Source organism: Protopterus annectens, chromosome 2.part2 (genome assembly GCF_019279795.1).
Source record: "Protopterus annectens isolate FY-2018-M chromosome 2.part2, PAN1.0, whole genome shotgun sequence".
Classification (NCBI taxonomy): domain Eukaryota; kingdom Metazoa; phylum Chordata; order Ceratodontiformes; family Protopteridae; genus Protopterus; species Protopterus annectens.
This window is the reverse complement of record NC_056730.1, coordinates 519,005,777-519,028,405: the sequence shown is the minus strand read 5'-3', so window position 1 is coordinate 519,028,405 and position 22,629 is coordinate 519,005,777.

Here is a 22,629-nt window from a genome sequence, read left to right as displayed (position 1 = left end):
TAAATACATGCCAATGTAATCCTCCTCTTTTACCAGTAGCCCGTTACTGCTACAAATTCACCATTATTATCTTTTTTCCTCTTCTGTCAATATTGGAACTCCTGTAGCAATTAATGTGACTACTTCCATTTTCATGTTTCCCAGATATTCTGCTGAATAACCATCCTGAAATCCTTTCTTTATCATATTCACATGCTCAGTTCTTTCCAAATATGTTTCCTGTAGCATAGCTACTTGCACTCAACATTTCTTAATATGGTTCATTACTCTTTCTTTCTTGTATGTACCTATGAGACAATCCACTTTCAGAGATAATATGGAAACTGTTGCCATTATGGTAAGTTATTATTCCCACCTGTTATGTATAACAGCTTTTTTAAAGTCTAGTTTCAGTTTTTGTGTTATATGCATCCACTAATATTTGACAGCTTGATGTTTTATACAGTTGTTTCTTATATCCATTTGAACCTATGTTGCATCTTACAAGACATTTTGTTTTAGTTAAAACCTTCAAAAACACTCCCATAATACCCCCTTAACCTAGTAAATTAACAGAAACACACAAAGCTATGTACATCTTCAAATAATAAAGTTTAACCATCCTAACAGGAATAATTGACAGCTACATTCACAGGCTTTAATTGACGTTAATGAAGGTCATCCATGCCACATGGCACAGCCTATGGCTCTACCTACACTAAGTGTTGTCTTATCTTTACTTCTCTCCCAGATGTAGAAGACAACTCAAATGCTTTCCAGAAAACATTATCTTTTAGCCATTGAAAGAAAAATGTATTCTGTTTTAATTGCCATCTTATCAGATTGTCTCCATATAAACATGAGAACCAGGTACACAGTTGCCTTTAGCTATAAGCTTCTCATATTGCACTGTGAACATTCATTTGCTAAAGGAAAACATTTCCATGACATTCAATGTTCTTTTATTTACTTGCTTCTACTTAAAACTTGTTGTTAGATCAAGCCATGGGCCTTAATCCACTCATTCCCCTATGCAGAAGTAAGAAAAAACATATAAATTTTACTTATATCATGCTTTGTATACTTTTACAACCCATATCTCACCTCAGCAACCTATGATTGCAGCCTGTTATCTTAAACATGCTTTTATCCAGGTTTTTCTTTTTTTATACTGCAGTGCCTACATTTTTTAAAAGAAAAGAAAGAAAGAAATAAAGAAGGGAAAGGGGCATATATTCACTTTAGTAAACCTATAACACACAAAAATAACTGAGAATGCTTTACTATATAGCATGCTATAAATGTCATGTTTTATAAAAATACTGTTAAGAACAAAAATGTTTACTTACAGTTACCTATTTTCTTCCTCTTTCCCTCTCCTTAATGTTCTTCCAAACATTAATGACATGAAATAGGGCATATCCTATGGAGTCCCCTACAAGTTTAACAAAGTCAAAAAAATCCAATATTTCCAGGTTTTCTTGTTCCACCATATTTCACAAATGTAATTGATGCTTTGAAATTCCAGATTTATACTTTAATTTCTGAGTTGCTGGTTTTCTTCCTATTAATCTCCATCTCCCAACTCCAGTCTTTGATTCATTTCCAATGTACTTCTGATTCTTCTAGTCACCTCCAGTGCTTTTCTCTCTCACTTGTTTTCCTTTAGAACACTGGAAAAGGTTTCACTGGCATTGTCTCTCTATGAGATTTATTATCAGAATAATAAGAGGCAGAGACCCCTTCTGTTTGATATCTCACTTTTTTGTTATATAAAGTTTTGCATTTCCTCCTTAGCATTTTCTGCATCAAAAAATGACTTTGACCCCCAAGAAAAAATATTCTGAAGATAGCTGGATAGAGCAGCTTGAATCTCGCATCTGCCTCTTGACATTCCCTGATTGCTGGAATACATTTACTCTGCTTCTGCCTATTGTACAGTGAGTAATCATTTTCCACAAACACTCTATTATCTTCATCTTTTAGTACTTTGTCCTTCTGCCACGGTTTTGTCAGAATCAGTTCTTGACTGCATCTTTGTTATTAGACCCTATATAACCCCCTCCTTTTCCTGCCTCCTTTCCTCCTCTCCTGTATATTACCTTGTTTACACCTGTACTAAATTTCCCCCTAACTCTTAAGCTATCTCTCTCCACATTTTATGCTTCTTTTCTTTAAAAATATTCTGTATCTGCCTCCGTAGCTATGCAATTTTCTCAATTGATATTTCCTGTAAACTTCCTTTTTTCTGAGATGATGTTTTAGCCTCCTGTAAACTTCCTTTTTCTATAATATGATGTTGTTTTAGCCTCCTAAAATGTTTCCACTATAGTATCTTTTTTGACAACACAACTATGTTATGCCACAATTTATGTCTCAAAATGTATGTTTCAATCTATGTTTTCTAATAATGTTTGTAATGCTGTGAAGCTTTTCTCATCGGGTCTCCACTGAAAATGGGCACTGGCTCAGTCGGACCAACACAGTCAACTAAATAAATAAATAAGAAGTCTTGACTTCCTTCTCATGGTTAGGTTTGAAGCATACACATGATGTGCCTTTTCAATTAACAAGCCTTGCTGTGGAATACCTGTACAATTGCTTATTTCATAAAATCAATACACTTTGTTCCTTTCCATTCCTCTGGTACAGCAGAAAATCTCAGGTTTTCCCTACGTACTTTGTCCTCTAATTCTACCATTTTCTGAAATATCTATCATTGAGCAATCTCATACTCAGCCAGCTTTTTCTTCATTTTGACATCTGATTTTTGCAGTTTTATCATCTCATCTGAATGTGTTTATAGATTCTTTAATTGTTCCTGCCTTTTGTTATTTGAGTTAATTTCCTCCTTCAGTGTTTCATTTATTTTAATCAGCTCTGAACATATTTAGCTAATTTTTTTCCTCTAGATTATAGGAAGTCACAGCTTGCACTAAAGCTGGAGCTTTAACTGCTTTTGTTGAACAGAAACAGGATTCTTCACAGCAAGTATTTTCTCCTCAACTTTTGCAGTTGATTTTCTTTCAGGTTCTCTAAATATCTTCTTTGCTGGCAACCAGGCAGTGCAATTATTAACCAGTAACTGATTTTTACCCAAAAAGACAAATTCACTGGCTTTCTTTTCTGAGTTTCTGTTTTCATACTGGGGAAAGCTGAAATTACTCTGTCACTTGGTGTGCAGCCATCTTGGAAGTTCATGGTGTTTGTATTCTTGTACTGACTTCAGGGTGATGTTATTAGGGAAGACACGTTTAGAAGGCTTGAGTGAGTGAGTTTATTTTTATTGCAAAAGTCACGGTGGCAGTTCAATTGTCATTAATTGTTAAAATGTTTTCTGTTAGCCAGAGTGATAGAATGCTAAAACCAAGCTCAGAGGGATTGGATATAATCTTGAGAAGTGTGGTATCTGCTTACAGGGTGATATCTGAGTATGGGATGAATGTATTGATGTCATTAATAAAGATAGAGAATAGTAGTCAGCCAAGGACTGAACACGGAGGAACTTCAGACCTGAAATATCCTTCTGTAAATGTAAAGTTGCCTGCCCTGACTTTGAATGTTCAGTTCTGTAAGTAGTTAAAAACAGAAGTAATGTACTCATCATAATGATATATCTGTGCTGTCTGTTTTCATCATTCAAAGTCACAAAGTTTTTCTCCTTCCTCAACCAGTGGGTCTTGGATCTGACCTCAGATCCAACTTCACCCACTTCAATAGACTTTGGCTCCATATCTCAGGCTCCTCCCCTTTCCCAAAATCCTGTCCTTAGCCTGGATTACCTCAGATTGAGTTTGCCATCTAGTCATCCTACTATCAAGAACAAGAACAACAAAAAAACAACAAGGGCACCCAGTAAAAGACAACCCCAAAATAAAATGTATTCCAATTAGAAAAGATAGAAAAGAACTCATTCAGGAAGTCAGGCAGGAGTCCCTCCTTAAGATGTGCTAGGAGCCCAAATGTAAATCTTCCAGGCAGTGCACTTACTAGCCATTTACTGAAAGGAGTGTATGTATCTTTGTAAGATTCTGGACAGAGGGGAGATAATTTAATCAGGAAGCAGTTGGAGAGGTCAGTGGCTGATCTACATTTGTGAAATAGTATAATATGTGATTTCTTTCAGGTAGTGAGTACATTGTTTTCTGTGATATATCTATTTACAAATATTGAGAAGGGGTATGCCAGGACAAAAGCAGCTTATGTAAGGTACTTGGTGGGAGTTTGACAACAGCTAGTACAGTCGTTTTTAGTTTTTGAAGGCAATTTTGATAGCTGAGGTAGGCATTTGCTGGAAGGAAAAGTAAAGGATATTGTGAGTATTGATAGTGAGGATAGAAAAAATGGGAGGGTGGATTAGAGTTTAGTAGAAACAGGACAGATTGAATGGTGTGTGTTAAACTGGGTGGCTATGCGGTCTGTGTAATTGTTTTTGGTAATAGATGGGGTGGTGATTTGACTAGGTTATAGTAGGGTTTTTATGGTTGTCCACAATTGTTTGTGATTGTGATGATGTTTGCCTTGAAGTCAGTGAAAGAATGCAATTTTGTCTAGGTTGACCTGTTGTTTACTTCAATTTCTAAGTTGTCTAAAAAGTTGCCACTTTTGTTGTGTTCTGTCTTTATACCATGTTTCCCAGGCTTTACCTCTATTTAACATAAGCTGTTACTTTTGGTTCTTTTTGTTCTTATGGAAGCAAACTCATTTAGTATGTTAAGGAATGTTTTATTGAAATGGGTAATATCTTCTAGTAATCGATTTTTTTTTCGAGTATTCCAGTTGTATCAGGAAAGGTGGTTTATAAATCTGTCTTTGTTAAAACAGGGAGTCTACATACTTGTTTTAACCCCGTATGTTTGGGAGTGTGGTTAGTTTGTCTTGTAATAAATTGGGGAGATGGTCACTGAAGTTGTCTGTGAGACAGCCAAAGGTGCTTATGTTGGAAGGTGATGTGTTAAGGATCCAGCCTAGTAGTGAGTGCCTGTTGCTGTGTTTGTCAGTCCTAGTGGGTGAGGTGATTACATGAGTAAAAGTGAATAGGTTAATAGATAGGGTAGGGGAGTCAGTGTTTACAAGTAAATAGCTTCTTTATCTACATTAGTAGAAAAACATTGAAGCAGGTCTTCAAGAAGTTGCTTGGGGGAATATTTAAGGCAGCAATGCAAATAGTTTTGTGCTTGTTCAGGTATAGAAAGGTAATAGATATTTCTGTGTTGGGATAGTTTGGTGATTTAGTGGGTTTCAGGTGATGTTTAGTGTCTTTTTAAAAAAAGTATTGCAACCCCTCCAGCTTTTGTGTACTCTATCATTTTTTATTGTATTGTATCCTGAGAAAAGTATTTCTTCACCTTTAGTATTTGGTTTTAGCCAAGTTTCAGTGATGATTAGAACATCTGGGTTGTATGCTGCAATGCATGCATGGAGATCTGGAATTTTGTTATAGATGCTTCTGAGATTTATGTGTATTAATAATAGGTTGTGGTTAGAATTGGTGGGCTGTGTGCTGGTAATAGTGGGAGCTGATAGATTAGATGGGGTTTGGTTGGTTTGAAGGGATGGTCCAGGGTTTGGGTGGATGTCTCCACAAACTGGGAGAGTGGAAGTGCTGTGAGAGAAGTTGTACCATTTTTTTATATTTATCTCTTAGGTGACTAGGGTTCCGGATAGTGTATTGGCTTGCTTTATGGGCCGAGTAGTTGACATTTCACTAAGTGTGGCTATATGTGCAGTGTTAGGTGTTGTTTCTGTTGAGTGCTTTCAGGTTTACTGATGATAAGTTTTGCAAGTGGAATGTTTGGGAGGTCTTTGGGGTTGGGAAGATTCTATTTAGGTGCCTCAGCTTAAGTAGGTCTATGTGTTGGGTGTGTACTATGTTTGGTGGGTGTAGCATGTGTGTTTCTGACTACCAGATTGTTATTAAATATTTAAGTGGAATTGAAATTATCTGCCATAATCTGTTATTACAGTTAAAAATCTGTATTGTTGTCTACATGTGTCATTTGGCAAAAGGTCTACACCGGAGGACCTTCCTGACGTACCCCTCCCCATTTTACGGGCTTGGGACCAGCATGAAGAAATCAAATGGTGGAAGTTGAAAAAGGATGATTGTGAGGTGGAATTCAGGGAAGATTTAAGACAGGCACTGGGTGGCAGTGAAGAGTTATTGAATAGCTGGGTAACTACAGCATAGCTGGCAAGGGAGACACTAGAAAGGTCTTTGGTGTGACATCTGGACAGAGGAAGGAATACAAGAAGACCTGGTGGTGGAATGAGGAAGTACAGGAGAGTATACAGAGAAAGAGGCTGGCAAAGAAGTGGGATTGGCAGAGAGATGAAGAAAGTAGACAAGAGTATAAGGAGATGAGTTGCATGGCAAAGAGAGAGGTGGTGAAGGCTAAGGATGAGGCGTATGGAGAGATGTATGAAAGGTTGGACACTAAGGAGGGAAAAAAGGACCTGTACCTATTAGCCAGACAGAGGGATCAAGCTAGAAAAGATGTGCAGCAGGTAAGGGTGATAAAGGATAATGAGGTAAACATAGTCATAAGTGAGGAGAGTGTGTTGAGCAGATGGAAAGAGTACTTTGAGGGGCTGATGAATGAAGAGAATAAGAGGGAGAGAAGGTTGGATGATGTGTGGATAGTGAATCAGGAAATGCAATGGATTAGGAAGGAGGAAGTAAAGATAGCTATGAAGAGGATGAAGAATGGAAAGACTGTTGGTCCAGATGACGTACCTGTGGAAGCATGGCAATGTTTAGGAGTGATGGCAGAGGAGTTTTTAATCAAATTGTTTAATGAAATCCAGGAAAGTGAGTGGATGCCTGAGGAGTGAAGAATAAGTGTTTTGGTACCAAATGTTTAAGAAAAAGGGTGATGTGCAGAGCTGTAGTAACTACAGAGGGATAAAACTGATCAGTCATAGCATGAAGTTATGGGAAAGAGTAGTGGGTCAGCTCAGGTTGGACAGTTTGGAAACAAAGCCAGAGAGGTGAGATTGCATTGATTTGGACATGTGCTGGGAAGGATGCTGCATATATTGAGAGAAGGATGCTAAGGATGGAGCTGCCAAGTAAGAGGAAAAGAGGAAGGCCTAAGATAAGGTTTATGGATGTGGTGAGAAAGGACATGCAGGTGGTTGATGTGACAGAGCAAGATGCAGAGGACAGGACGAAATGGAAACAAATGATCCACTGTGGCGACCCCTAATGGGAACAGCTGAAGGAGAAGAAGCTCTGTTATTACAATCAGACTTCTGAAGTGCACACAGAACCTAATAACAATGTTGTTGCTTTATTGGGTTTAAATAGCATTGCACTTTTGTGCTTTGTTGGTATTGTACAGCTGTTTCCTTTTACATTGCAGTCTGTAGTGGTATTAACTTTAAAATTTATTTTCAGTTTGATTACTGGGGAAGTCCACTGGGCCTGAAAGTGCCCGTTTTCAGTGGAGGCCTGGGGAGAAAAGCTCCATAAGCAATACAGTAAGGGTTACATAGTTATAAAGGTATAATACATATACAATATCAATACAGTAAGGAAATGCAAATGCATAAAAAGTACAGCATACAGCACAGTTAACAGATATTAGAGAACAACACAGTTTGCATTCAGAGCAAGCATGATCAACTGTCTTTATAATAAAAGATCTAAGGTTCTTGTGTTCTTATACTAGTAGAGGGGAGACAGCTTACATGCAGTTATTCAAAATAAGTAAGGAATCTATACTTGACGTGCAGTTGATATAAGTAATTTGCAATTTACATTATATACAAATATGAAATCAAGTGAGAGTTGCTTAATCAGTTACTAAGAGTTTGAGTCAGTTCAAGGAGAATAGAAATATGAGTAAGAGGGAGGTTAGGAGCAAAGATTATTTCCCTTGAATTTATGTAGGGAGAAAGCAGGAACATTTCCATTTGGATGTCAGGTATGAGAAAAGCTGGCTTTTGAAGGTGTCTGAGTTTGATATAATTCTAAGTGAAGGAGGGAGAAAATTCCATTTCTTACCTAGTGAGAAAGAGAGGAGAAGCTGGCCAGCAGGTCATTTGGGTTTGTGGATAAAAATTAAGTTTTGGTGTTCAGATCTCAGAGATCTATTTGGGATGTATGGGGGAAGGACATTTGTTAGGGCTGGGCATTTATCTGGGTGAAATATAAGTTTGTGAGCGGTGGTAAGTTGTAGGAAGTCTAGGTGGTTAGAGAGTTCTAGCCAGTTCAGAGATTGTAGGTAAGGCAATGATGAGTGAAGTTTTTGGATTTAGTGGCAAATTTAGAGATCTTATTATAGCAATTTTCAAGTTTGGAGGTGATGGAAGAAGTCAGATTTGTTAGAAGAGGGGTTCCGTATAATAAGGATGGCAGAAGGTAAGTAGTTGCCAGGGTATGCCTTGTGGAGTTGGAGAGAAAGAGGTTATTCCTATAAAGCATACCTAATTTTTGGTGGGTTTTCTTTATGTTTTGTTGAATGTGGATATCGATACTGCAAATAATACTGCAATATTATACCTTGTTGCTTTAGTATTGTTACTCACTACTGGCATTATTTAAGATAATACTGCAGTGTTGCCTGTTACTTATACTAGGTAAAAAAACAATACTACTTATTACCTGAGTTACACACTGCACCTTTTGATTACTGGCTTTGTATTTCTTCTTAGTACTGGTAACTATAGTGTTAGTGTTTAAAGCTACTGCTCTACAGTACCACACTAGCGAGTATAAGATTGCATTTGTGATATATATTTATTACTTGGCTGACTACTGTATTGTTACTGCACTTACAACTACTCATTTTGATTATCTATAGCTATTACAGTTACACATATGGATCCATTGAGTTAGAGTAGCCATTGCTCATTGTTTTTACTGGCTAGGTAGAAACCATATCAGCCTACTGGGTAACGCTATTGGTTAAATTTACAACTGTTACTGATTTCCTTATTGATCCTACATCATCTGCCACGTTTACAGTTATTTTTTGTACTTGCAGCAGTTACAATAGTCACAGCTCATTCTTCTGTCCTTTAGCCACATCCTTGTTTTTCACATTTTTTTCTAGTCCAGTCAGTTATCTTCTTATGTCTTATACATAAATTAAATTATTAACTTATCCTATCTCCCTTCACCTGCACTGGAAAGTATGGAATCTCAGTCAGCTGTTGTTGTTTCTGTAGCCAGCTTGATAGCACTAACAATTTTGAGGCAGTTTTGTAACTGCGTCATGCTTATCAAACACTCTTTATTGCTACCTCACAGTGATTAGTATGTGAGAGGTGAAAGGATCTACTTAACTTGATGCTACCTTCTCACCTCAGAACATATTCAGTATGCAGAACACTATGCACACACAGCACAAAGCACTTCCACTAAACCAGCTTACACTGAGGTTGTTAAGAGAACACTGCCTAAGCCACCCAGGCTAAGGATGAAGAAACATCAGACATTAGTTCGTGCTGAAATACTCTCACCTTCACCCATCAGACCCACACCAAGGATGCATACAGTACCTCTAAGAGTCACAAGGAACCCTATATCCCACTGAGACTGCATTAGACCATGGCAGTGTTTTAGTAATAGTGGTTATCTGCCTTTCTCCAGCAAGGATCTGGGATGTAACAAGGGCTCTTAGATTCCTCCATTTTGACAAATATAATTTTAACCTGAGAGTGATCCATGTGGGGTTGAATGACATTCTACCCAGAGGGACATGCAGAAGGATGTGACTGAGCTTGCTATGCATGTGCCTGAGGCAGGAAAGACAATGATCTTGAGTGGTATTTTCCCATCATCCAGAATGATACTGAGATTCAAAGACAAGATAATTGGATTTAATAATTGGCAATGTAGTTGATGTCATTCGGAGGGGGTCCAGTATGTGTCAGCTTGGGATAAGAGGGCTGACAAGCCATCCTGCTTTGCCAGGGATGGTCTGCACCTCTCTTACCAAGGCTTTTGTATTCTGGCCAAAGTCTTTGCTGCCCCCCTTCCCCTGCACTGGAAAGTATGGAATCTCAGTCAGCTGTTGCCATTTCTGTAGCCAGCTTGATAGCACTAACAATTTTGAGGCAGTTTTGTAACTGTGTCATGCTTATCAAACACTCTTTATTGCTACCTCACAGTGATTAGTATGTGAGAGGTGAAAGGATCTACTTAACTTGATGCTACCTTCTCACCTCAGAACATATTCAGTATGCAGAACACTATGCACACACAGCACAAAGCACTTCCACTAAACCAGCTTACACTGAGGATGTTAAGAGAACACTGCCTAAGCCACCCAGGCTAAGGATGAAGAAACATCAGACATTAGTTTGTGCTGAAATACTCTCACCTTCACCCATCAGACCCACACCAAGGATGCATACAGTACCTCTAAGAGTCACAAGGAACCCTATGTCCCACTGAGACTGCATTAGACCATGGCAGTGTTTTAGTAATAGGTGGTTATCTGCCTTTCTCCAGCAAGGATCTGGGATGTAACAAGGGCTCTTAGATTCCTCCATTTTGACAAATATAATTTTAACCTGTGAGTGGTCCATGTGGGGGTGAATGACATTCTACCCAGGGGGACATGCAGAAGGATGTGACTGAGCTTGCTATGCATGTGCCTAAGGCAGGAAAGACAATGATCTTGAGTGGTATTTCCCCATCATCCAGAATGATACTGAGATTCAAAGACAAGATAATTGGATTTAATAATTGGCAATGTAGTTGATGTCATTCAGGGGGGGGGGATCCAGTATGTGTCAGCTTGGGATAAGAGGGCTGACAAGCCATCCTGCTTTGCCAGGGATGGTCTGCACCACTCTTACCAAGGCTTTTGTATTCTGTCCAAAGTCTTTGCTGCCCCCATAGGACTTTTTTTTTAGGCAGAGTCCATTTGATAGACATTCCAGTCTTGTAAATTCTAGTTCAAAACACATTAATGTGGCTGTACTCAGTGCCAGGAGTCTTAACAAAAAATGCCTAAATGTGAGACTCTCCTGTAACTTGAACATATTCATACATGTTTACTTACATGGTTTCAAAGCAATGGTAGCACTCCCTCAGTTCCTGGGTATAATGTCTATCATGTCTTCAGTGTGTGGGGCGGTATCAGTAGTTGTCAAAGATATCATCACCTCACAACAGATTCATTGCGACACCACTTTTGAACGCCCAGAAGTCCAAATCATTATAAACAAAGCTAATTGCCACTTCATAACTAGCTCTAGAACACCCTTTATGTTCCCTTCTGGGCATGACTCATAATAACTCCAGCATGGATTGGACCATGATAAAAATCAGTGCAAGGACAATGGTCTCAAATTAAATGTAAAAAAATGTAGCATGGTTCCTTTTGGTCAACAAAACAGTTGCACTTACCATATAGGAGATGCCCCCCCCCCCCCTCTAATCACACACTGTTGTAAGGGATCTAGGCACTCTTGTTAATTCTTTATCATTTAACCATCATGTCTCCACACCGCGGAAGAAAGCCATTTACCTGTCCAATCTAATTTACAAAGGCATCTCCACTAGATGCAAAGAAATCTTAATTCCCCTTTACTCATATCTTCTCAGAGCCATTATTGAATATAATGCACCTTTTGTCATGCATTTGTCTAAGTACACCACACAACTTGAGAGCCTGCAGACATTCATCACTAAAAAGACCAGGGACCTCACAAATCTTCACTATCAGAAAAGACTGGCAGCTCTTTATTTGTATTTAGTTTCTTACATACTCCTCAATGGAAATCCGTGTCTAGCCTTTTGAGCCATGAAAGATACAACCCAAGTTGACCTCCTATTCCTTGAATTGTACCTCAAATACTCAGTTAAATGAACTAAACCTTCATCATCAGATAAACAAGACACATTGGTGTGATAGATTCATATCCCAGTGTATCCCTCACTTCTGGAACAAACTTCTACTACAAGTCAAGCAGAGCAGCATCCTTCGCACCTTCAAGGGAAACCTAAAGAACTGGATGAGCAGCCTCAAATTATCTCCTTGCTTGGTATTTGCCCAGCCATGAAATGGGCTGCAGACTCTAAGATACGGGAAGAAAATTCAAGAAATAATTATATGGTCTTGCCCTCCTTGAGGCTAGAAGGCTGTATAAATGGATTTTGACACAAGATTCTTAGTGGTCTAAAACTGGCACTGCACAGTGGTGTGCACAGAAAATCAGGCTTGTGTGGGCGATGGAAACAATATCATTATCTCTTTAATTTTCTTCCCAAATGTTAGAGATATCCACAATAAAAGAAGTAGCTATGGTGATGCTTATTTTTGACACTCCCACCAAACCCTTTTCCATGAGTACTGCAGGATTTACAACGGACACACTGATTAGTTTGTCCAATCACCATGCATGTTTCTGAATAATAATGACCTACTATCTTATAGTCCTTTGTAAAAACAGTAAGTAGTTTCTTTACCATAAATAAGTGCCAGTGTTGTCTACATATCTGTTAGTGTTGTCTTAGATAAATAAGCTTTATGCCCTGTTGTCTGTATACAGTTCATTGTTGTATTCCAAAATTAAATAGCATAAATGCAATAGTCCCAAAATCATTACATAATCATATCTGTGCTGCCAGTCCTTTGGCATAACTACTTTGACACCCAAAATCATATTGTATAAATTGCTTCTCATAGAAAAAAATGGTCTCATGAGAAAATTCCACATATGCTAGTTTTAGAAAAATACGGTGTGTGCATAAACTATCATTCATCAGACATTTCTATGTATGATCAATAAATACCCTTCTGTGGGAAATATCACTTTATATTACTTTATATAAACTAAACCCATAAATAACTTAGCCCCGGATTTACTATTCCTCCATGCAGGACTAGTTTAGTCCTGCATGGAGGTGGCCATTTATGAGCAGGACAGCAGCGTGCCATGCATAGTATTGAGGCGCACTGCCTGAGTTCATAGTATAGGTGCTGGAAGCTGTTAAAGAGTGGGGGGGAGGGTGACAGGGGCACTTAGTGAACTTAAAAGGGTCATTGTTTTATAACTATTTGCTACCACAACATAGGTTCACTTGAGGACATTTTAAGCTTAGCCAGTTCCCTTTTGGTGCTTGAATTAACATTTCCTGATTGGTGTTACCTATCCCATGGCTGATAACTGTATATTAGCCCTAGTGAGAACAACTGTGATCACACCATAGATAATTTGAGGGGCCATGTAAGCGATGCAGCATTTAGGAACTGCCTCTATCCATTAGTGGCATGAGGGGCAATCCTGGACTACATTTTCTATTACCCATCCTTAGATCCAAGTTTCATTTGAATATGGATGTATGAGCTTTGCTTTATTTTTATGGATAGTCTGTTCCAGAACAGTGGTAGCCCATGTGATATATATCCATCTCTCCACAACATTCAGTTTAGATACCTGGACAGAGTATTTCTGATGCCATTTTACTTGCTGATGTTCAATAGGTCCATCTGTATTATGTCGGAGGATGCTTTGTATGTCAGACATATCACCTGTAAGCACTCTGTAGGATACTGAGTATAGTAATAAGTTTTTGAGGTGGTCCATGCAAGACCTATTGTTTAGGACTTGTATCCTTTTAGTAAGGTATCTCTGATGGTATTCCAATTGTTGCATGGGGCTGGGCAGATGCATGCCAAAGTGGGCATTGTACAAAATGAATGACATAATGAGAACTTTGTAAAGGGGTACAACAACATCTCTAGATCTAGTCACAATCAATTTGTTTATAAGCTGTACAATAAAAAAGGCTTTTGTATGACTCTGGGCACATGTTGATCAAATGTTAGGTCACTGTACACACAAGTTCCCAAATGCCAAACAATTGGATCAGTTCTCAGAGGGCATTGCCATGATTTTTACACCAGTTATTATTTGGGACAAACCTTCCTGCATGATGGTTAAGTCATTTGGGGATTCAATAACTTCTCCTAGCTTGCAGTCATCTCAAACTTAGCTGGCCAAAGCTCTTTGGTATTTCCTTTTACTTTTCAGATGTATATGCCAAACAGAAAAAGTCTCAGCACTGAACCCTGGGGGACTCCATTGCTGACTGGTCTCTTCTCCTGTTTTCATCTCCTGCATCCTGTGAGCCAAGTTGGCAATGCAGCTGGTGATGTAAGTGTTTGCTGCTACATTATTCATCTTTTGTACTACACCTGAGTAGGGGATTGTGCCAAAAAGCTTGGCCAGGTCAAGGTAATGTGGTGTGAACTGTTTTATCTTCATCCATTGCTTTGGTAACAAGAGTAACGTTTAAAATTTGCCCATGATTTTGAGCCTTTCACACTTTCCTCTGGACTGTTTTCAAACACATTTTTAGGGCCATGCATACATGTATGCATTCCTTGATTTACCTTCCTGATTGTATTAAATTATATTCCTTGTATAATACAGCACACTTGTTAGACTTCAGTTAGAGTTCATTTTAAATTTATTGTTTAAACATTTTTCCAGTAGGCAATGAAACAAAAATACATTAACCAATAATGACAAAACTGCCCTATTCAGAACATTTCCATCACAAAGGTCTACTTCCACACACAACTGCATTTTAAATGTATTGTTTGAACATTTTTCCAGTAGGCAATGAAACAAAATGCATGCACCAATAATGACAAAAGCGCCCTATTCAACACATTTCCATGATAACAGTCTACTTCCACACACAATTGCATTTTAAATGTATTGTTTGAACATTTTTCCAGTAGGCAATGAAGCAAATTGCATGCACCAATAATGACAAAACTGTCCTATTCAGAACATTTCCATGATAACAGTCTACTTCTACACACAATATATAAATACAGAATCACAATAGTGTAAGCCATAGGCATGTTGCACAGCTTCTTGAACTTATTTTCAATGGGGGGGGGGGGGGCAAAATACCAAAAACCAGGGACACATTTTAAACATTGCTTGTATAATTTTGGAACGTTGCTTGCATAAAATGTTGTGCTACCACCATGCATTTCACTGCCAAGTCTTGAACCCAGAATCCTGTGCACTACAGTCAGAGAAACATACCACTAAGCTAAACCAGCAGTTTCTTGAAAGACAGGAAGACAAACTTAAATGGCTATCATATCATTTAGTGAATTCAGTTCTCACTTCCCATCATAGCTCCCAACCTCTTAGCACAAAAATGCAGAACAAAGCCAATAATGGGGGAATACAGCCCCAAAATAGGCACACATTTCAAATACTGATTTTATAACCTTAGAAAATTGCTATAATAAAAGGTTTTGTTTTACTACTCCTGAAAACCTGATGAACAGAACATAAATGTGAGGCATAAATTCACAAGTGATGGTAGCTAGGTACTTTAGGCTCTTTTTACCTGTACCCAAGGTACAGGGTTTGAGCCTGAGTACCTCTAGCCATCAGATGTATCCTGTTGAGGGCATTTTACACACACAGAGAGCCCATGTAAACATAACTTTAACAGAACACTGATGGTCCACAGGGAAGCAGAATGTAAGAAAATACCATTGTTGTTGGTGGGTCTTGATGCAGAGAAAGCATTTGACAAAGTAAGCTAGTACTTTATGAGCAGGGCAATGGACGCATTTGCATTTCCTGAACAAATTATAATGTCGATTAGGAAGATATATGAAGGATTGGAGGTGAAAATTAAAGTGGGTGGGGTCCTGTCTGATAATTTCTGCCTGAGCAGAGGAACCAGGCAGGGCTGTCCTCTTTCCCCTTTGTTATTTGCATTATATTAAGAACCACTGGGAAAGAAAATAAGGGACTCAGAAATTCAAAGATATAATCTGTATGATAGTCAAGAAAAGCTAGCTATATTTGCAGATGATATTATTCTACACCTGACAAAACTATAAAGAGGCATTAAAGTGTTGTGGAACATTTTGAGACAGTTTCAAATCTTTTCTGGACACAATTAATGAAGCTAAAACAAAAGCAATAGCGGTAAATTATGTACTGACATATGAATTGGTTTGGCAATCTCTATATTTATGGGGACATTATAAAATGAAGTATGTAGGAGTATAGATTAAAAATTATTCTGGTGCTGCAGCTAAAGGTATGTAAGAAGAGACTAAACAAAAGATAATACAAACAGAGAGAAAATGGAAGCTTTGTTATATGGCAGCAGAGGAGTGAAAAGTGAATGTGACTGGGTATTGCAAAAGGGAGGAGTGTCTCCCCTGGCAGGGAAATGTGTATGATACCTGTGCTATTCTACTGTACAACTGTGACTATATTTATATCACATGTATAATCATTTTTCCCACAGTGTCATCCTACTGCAGGCCTAGTTGTAGAAGAGGAGGTACCAAAGTCATGATCACCTTGGGCTCTAGTGGATGACTCCTCCGGTGCTGGATCACCATTGGTTCCTAGGTCTGCTTCTCAGTAGGAGGAAATGAAGTGACCAGAAAGGCTCACTGATGCCCTGTATGTCTGCTTCACAGGAGGGGAGATTGTCTCCACTTTTGAAAGTTGACCAAAGGGGTCTCTCCTGCTCTCCCAACATTAGTTCTGAAGGTTAGTGAATGCTGAGGTGTGCTAGTAACTCTGTACCAGCTTCAGCAATTAAAGAACCTTGTGATGTGTGTATACCTGAGTCATGTGATTGACAGGTGCCACACATCAGGACACCTGGGGAGTAGCCAGCCTATAACCTTGACCATGTCTGTGAATGATGCCTGAGTTTGTTGCTGCCTGCTCTGGCCTCCCATCCTGATATTTTTTCTCCCTTATGTGTATGATCCCCATTTCATTTTCATTATCCAACCCTTCATATCACTTTCTCACCCTCTGTATATCTGTGCCCATCCCTGCTGTGTATGTGTAGTTTAACCCTCTCTGAGTTTGTGTTCTTTATTTGTCTGTTTGCTCCTACTACCTGCCCTTCTGCTTCTTTCTCACTCACAGCTGCCCTTTCTTCAACTACCATTGTTTTGTAAATCTTGGAAAAGGAGCTCTATCTCTACAAATATATCCTTTCTTCCTTCCCCAAAACGTTTATATCTTATGGCTACCTTTGTGTGTTTACCTCGGCTTGCTTTCCTTTCCTATCTACACCATTTATATTATGAATGGGATTAGCATTCTACTGTGAACACTCATATTGGTCTGTTTGGGGGTGCATTGCTGCCCTTCCTGTTCTGAATGAACTGAGGCATGCAGCATTATACTATAGTGTTGGGGCACTCTGACTTTGCCATGCTAGCATGCCTCAGTTGTAACATCCAGCACATCAGTGACACTTCCTGCTGCAGCATAGATCCTGCCATAGAGCAACCTAGCATTGTTTATCTCATTAGCATTATGCCTTTCTTTGATTATTCAGTCCACTGTACTAACTATACAGTGCATGATACATATTCTAATTACACAAAGAAATGTCCAAACACCGTTCAACCCAAAAACACAACTTCACAACACGAGTTCGAAATATGTTCGTTAGCATGGTTCTGATGAAGTCTAATTGGATTAGATGAAAGCGCTAAACTGTTTTTAGCATAATAAATCAGTTTAAAAAAAAAAAAAGTATATTAGTTTGTTTTTTTATTATATCCACCCAGTGTCTTTTTTTTTTTTTTTTTTTTATTATTTTTTATTGTTTTAATGTTGTTATTTTTTATTTTTTTATTTTTGTAATGTAATTTTTGTTTTGTAATGTTTTTATGTTTATTTTATCATTTTTTACAAGCAATTAAAAATTAATTATTATATTATTATTCAACTATGGCACACTATATTCATAACATTTTTTAAATTTATTGAGAACTGAGGGTGTATCTCATCAAAGGTGTATAAAAGATCTGTATAAAAATTCCATGTAAAATAATTCCAGTATGAATCTACACTGTAAAAAGTTCTTGTCTGATAATTTTATATGTATGAAAGTTTACCTTTATCAGAAACTTTATTATGTTTGTAAATTTAATATCAAGTAATCAAATGTGTTACATATTCTAATTAGCTATGCAGCTCTTTGCTCAGTGACCTCCTTAAGAGTTAGTGCTGTGCACTTTCTCAGTACTTATCTATCAATCCCTATCATGCACTTTGATTACAAAATAAAGACAGACAATTAAATAAAGATCTAGAAATTATTACAGATAATAAAGGAGGCTTATAACCGTGTATTGCAACCACAATTGAAAAGGCTTACTTGTTAGAAAGTCTCATACTCAAAAACGCAAGCAGGAGATTGCTTGGTAAATAGTTGTACTCTTAAATACAGCTAGAAAATAGTGTCCAGCAGCATTCCACAAATTAAAAAAAGGTCCATCTGATGCAACTCAGGAAAGTGCAGTGATTCTTAACAAGGAAAACAGAAACACTAGAAAACATAAATTCCCCTCATATACTATAGGAATTATCTCTGCTTTGTGTATCCTGTAGACTTATAGGGGACCTGTGCTTAGCATATAAGCATGACTGACCCAGTTCTCTTCAGAAACCTGCTCCTAGAAACTGTGATAAGTCAACAAGCAGGCTTACTACTTAAAATTGAAGTAAATAACAGAAAAATATGACAGATTCATTACCCTATGTCTATCAAGACAGTGGAATAAATGATCACTTACAGCACCTCATTAACAGTATTAAAAAAACTGATAACTAGACAGGCAACAGAAATTGTCAACACTGGATAACAGCAATAAAGCTTCTGAAAGGTTAGTAAGTCAAATGCTTGATTCCAAATTCTTGATTTGATGCCAAAACCTATAAACCTCTATCTATCAGTTGTCTATTTGCCTTGCTGTACACATACATCATTATTACACACACACACACCTCCCTCTGATTCCTCCCAGGCTAGCCGGCAGCAGCTAACGTACTCACTCGAGTCTGAAGTAATATATGTCTCCCAGCCAAACATAAATTCCTTCCTTCTCTTCCTCCCAGCTGAAAATAAATCCATTCCTTCTCTCATTCCTCCTCCTTCCAGCCGAAAATAAATCCTGGCAGCATCTAAATGAAAACCGTCCATTCCTGGTGCTCGCGATGACATCACATGTCATGCAACTAACACTAGGTAAGACTGCAATCCAAACTATAGCTTGCTACAGATCCTCCACCATGCCTCAAGATTCTCACTACACCTTTCTAAACATACTGGAAAATACTAATATACAACCAAACACCCTAATACTGGGTGATTTCAACTACCCTGCCATTAACTGGGAAAACTACTCATGCACCAACACCTTTGCCCAACGGTTCTTGGAATTCATAAATTCCAATGCCCTGGATCAACTAATCCATAGTCTCACCAGGGGCTCCAATATCCTAGACCTGGTCATTACCAACATGGGAAATCGATGCTCCACACCTATGATCACCCCCACGTTGGTCAGGTCAGACCATAAGCTAATCATCCTTAACATCGACATCCCACCCCCACCCCCAGTAAGGAAACCTCCATAAAAAACTTCTGCAAGGCCAACTTCATGCTACTCAAGTCAGAAGTTAGAAACTTCATGACACCCATGCAGACCAGAACTGAAAGTTCAACTGCTGAGTCCTACATTAAGACACTGTACGAGCACATCCACTCATGCATGAATCGTGCCATCCCAAATAGAACCAAGATGCTCTCCTCCAAAAAAGGAAGCCAATCTGATGGTCCCCTGCCATAAACAAACTTTACAACAAAAGGAAAAAACTGTTGCAGAAAAGAGGAAAATCCCAGGATGCAAAAGACTCCTTTACCAGCCTCAGTAAGAAGCTGAGATCCCTCATAAAATCCTCCAAAGCTAGTTCCGAAAATAAAATTGCCAAAGATTCCAAAGACAACCACAAGGCATTCTGTAACTATGTCAAGCATCTAAATGGCAATGCTCAAATCTGCTCTGAGCTACAACAAAATGGCACTAAATATACTGATCCCAAGGATATTGCCAATATCCTGGCAGATCAATTCAGTGCCAACTTCACCCCCCCCCCACCCCCTAAATGGCCCATCTCAATACTGGAAGATTGCCAAATTCCAGTAATAATGGCCACACAGGTAAAAAACACACTCTCCAAAGCTAAGAATACAGCATCCATGGGACCAGATGACATCCCAGGCTGTGTACTACATGAACTACAAAATGAACTGGCACCTCACCTAAGTGTCATGTTTAATCATACCCTCACCTCAGGCATCATGCCCACTGAGTGGTGTACAGCTACAGTTATCCCACTCCACAAGGGGGGATCCACCTTGGATCCTGGGAACTACCGCCCCATCAGTTTGATGAGCCTGATCTGCAAGGCCATGGAATGTATTATCATGGAACTTATAAACAAAGACATTGGCAACCTTAAAACACTGGACCCCACCCAGTTTGGGTTTGTGAAGAGCCGATCTTGTCTCCTGAACCTTACTGACTTCTTCAAATCAGTCTCCAGAGCTGTGGACGAAGGTAAGGCAGTCCACACAGCCTATCTGGACCTCACCATGGCCTTTGACACCATCCCCCACTCTGGAACCATAGATAAACTTACTAAGCTGGGCATTAATCCCTACATAACTCGATGGGTTGCCAACTGGCTTACTGACAGAACCCACACTGTAAAATTAGCTGACTCCAAATCCAGCTCCAGACAAGTGACAAGTGGAGTATTTCAGGGTTCAGTCCTGGGACTTCTCTTGTTTGGCATCTACTTCTCTGAAGTACAGGCCAACACTAAGGGACTCTGGCTAACAAAGTTCGCAGATGACTGCAAACTGGGAGCCAATATTGAATCCCCAAATGATGTGGATACTCTACAAAGGGCCTTACAGAAACAGATGCTTGGTGCCAGAGCCATGGGCTCAAGCTCAATGCCAAGAAACGTATAGTTATCCCCTTTGGGAAAAAACATGTACCCATGAATTGTCACATAGGTGGCAGTGCACTAAACACTGAAAGTGTGATAAGAGACTTAGGGACACAGGTGGACAGTGGTCTCACCTTCAATAACCACATCACCACAACAGTCAGGAAATCCTTCTATGTGGCACACTTCATTACTAAGTGCTTTTCATCCAGAAAAAAGGAGGTCATTGTCCCACTGTACTCATCCCTCATTAGACCCATTATATAATACAACGCCCCATTTGGTATGCACCTCTCAAGACATCTGCAACAACTGGAAAGGCCGCAGAAATACCTCACTAAAGGAATCACAGGCCTAAAGCAGATGCCCTATGCTGACCGCCTTAAAATATTCCAGCTCTACTCTGTCGCATATCGTTTACTCCGAGGTGATCTCTGCTTAACATACAAGGCCATGTCAAACCCAGAGCTGCTGGACATGCTACACTTAAAGAAATCCCTCAGAGCCACACGCTCCAGGGATCTAAATCCTGTCATCACAATAAACAAAACATGCTGGAGGGATAGGTTCCTGACCCAGAGACTCCCCAGACTCTGGAATAGACTGCCCATACATGTCAAGCAGAGTGACTCTTTGGCCCTCTTCAAAAGGAACCTTGATGATTGGATTGGAGAAAGGAAATTCACCCTGGGGATCACTTCAGTCACCCTGCTAGACAGGTGTCCAGGGAAGTAAATAGTATGGGAAGAAATAGCCAGGGAATTGTTATGGCTAGGCTTGTATAGGTCCTAGGGCCGATAGCCTAGTACCAACCTATGAACCTATGAACATCAGCGAAAATAATTCAAACTGGACAGTTGGGAGGATTCTGCAAAGGTGGGGGGCTCCCCTCCCCCCTCGCTCTATGGTTCCAGTGCCCATGGCTCCTAGGCTTACACAGCGTGTCTGGGAGCAGAGCTCTCAAAATATACATGCCCCCACAATGAAGAACAGCAGAAAGGGTTAGGAAATAAATGAGACTGCTCATAGGTGTCCGCATATCCCCACCAACAATCCTCCTTGTGTACAACAGCAACAGTATACATAAATAAAATGAACAAACCCTTTTTTTTTAAATCTGATTGAAGCTAACCATAGGTGCACAGGTGTGTCCATCGCTTAGCTACAGTTAATGCAGCTTAAATGGCTGAAGAGGATAACAAGGACAATATATGCAAATGAAGCAGCATACCAATAGTGTAGTGGGCAGAGCATTTGCCTTATAAGCAGGCAGTCCCAGTTCGAGTCCCACTACAGCAGATTCCATTTTCCATGGCAAAGCACATTGAGTCATATTTATGTTGCATAACCCACTAAATAACAATAGTTTTATGAACTGGAGTACTGCAGTAAATGCACATGTGAGGTGTCAGTATCATAATGAATAAGGCACTAGTAAGCAGGTTTAAGCACAAATAAACAGTAGTAAGCATATTTAAGCACTAGTAAGTGGGCTTAAGCCCATTTGCATGGCGGTAGGTAAGTAATGCCTACGCTGGTTAAGCAGTTCTAAAGCTAACTCTCTGTAAGCAGATGTAACGGCAGGTTAGCAGTGCTTACCATCACGCAAACCAGCTTAACCCCACTTACAAATACTCACAAGTGCCTTAATCCCGCTTGTATCCAACGGCCCTTGTTCTGCCCAGCAACAAAATAAACAGCCATGCAGTTCTCAAACCCAGGACCCTATATACCATAGTCACTGGAGTTAACCACAAAGCCAACACAGAAGTACAGAAGAATGAGGTATCAGCAAACAAGTCCTCACCACAGTAAATCCAAACTGAACCTGTGAAAGGAATCAGTATACAGTCACATGTT